This window comes from Carlito syrichta, unplaced genomic scaffold (genome assembly GCF_000164805.1).
Source record: "Carlito syrichta isolate Samal-C Ts95f unplaced genomic scaffold, Tarsius_syrichta-2.0.1 Scaffold126652, whole genome shotgun sequence".
Classification (NCBI taxonomy): Eukaryota; Metazoa; Chordata; class Mammalia; order Primates; family Tarsiidae; genus Carlito; species Carlito syrichta.
The window spans coordinates 257,188-257,707 of record NW_007070748.1 but is presented as its reverse complement, the minus strand read 5'-3'; the positions used below and the strand labels follow the sequence as shown (position 1 = coordinate 257,707).

At 66.9% G+C, this 520-nt stretch overlaps 1 protein-coding gene across 1 annotated transcript in view; it reads right to left on the bottom strand.

The window, feature by feature from the left end:
* SIN3B (SIN3 transcription regulator family member B) overlaps window positions 1-520 on the bottom strand; it is a 40,063-nt gene that overhangs the window by 39,134 nt on the left and 409 nt on the right. The gene's annotated exons all lie outside the window — the stretch shown is intronic.

Here is a 520-nt window from a genome sequence, read left to right as displayed (position 1 = left end):
CCCGGGGTTTGCCGGGGCTGGCCGGCCTGGACGTGCGCCTGCCGGCGTCCGCCCCGCCAGCTCCGAAGGGGTTTTTCTTGGAGACGGGGTCGGGCTCTGCGGCTCAGACGGGAGTGCAGGGGCGCGATCACAGCGCACTGCAGCCTCGAACTCCTGGGCCCCAGCGATCCTCCCGCCTCAGCCTCCCGAGCAGCCGACCCTGCCGTCGCCGCCGCTGTGCCCAGCTCCCGTGTGACCGTGCCTGACTCCGGCTCGAAGTAACTTGGGGAGCAGCCAGGTTCTGGAGCAGCGCGTGGGACACGAAATATGCCGCGACTATTCTCTGGAAGACCTCCTGCCACCGCGGGGACTTAGCCCAGTCTCGCAGGGGATGAGGGAGGCTTCCTAGAGGAGGTGCGCTCTGGCCGAGCTTGGAGGTCGCGTGGACACTCGCCTGAGGAAAGTTAGGAACAGCTGGGGTGGGCGGCGGCGTGCCGTGCGCGAGGAACTTAAATTTTTCAAAGACCACTTCTCCGAGAGC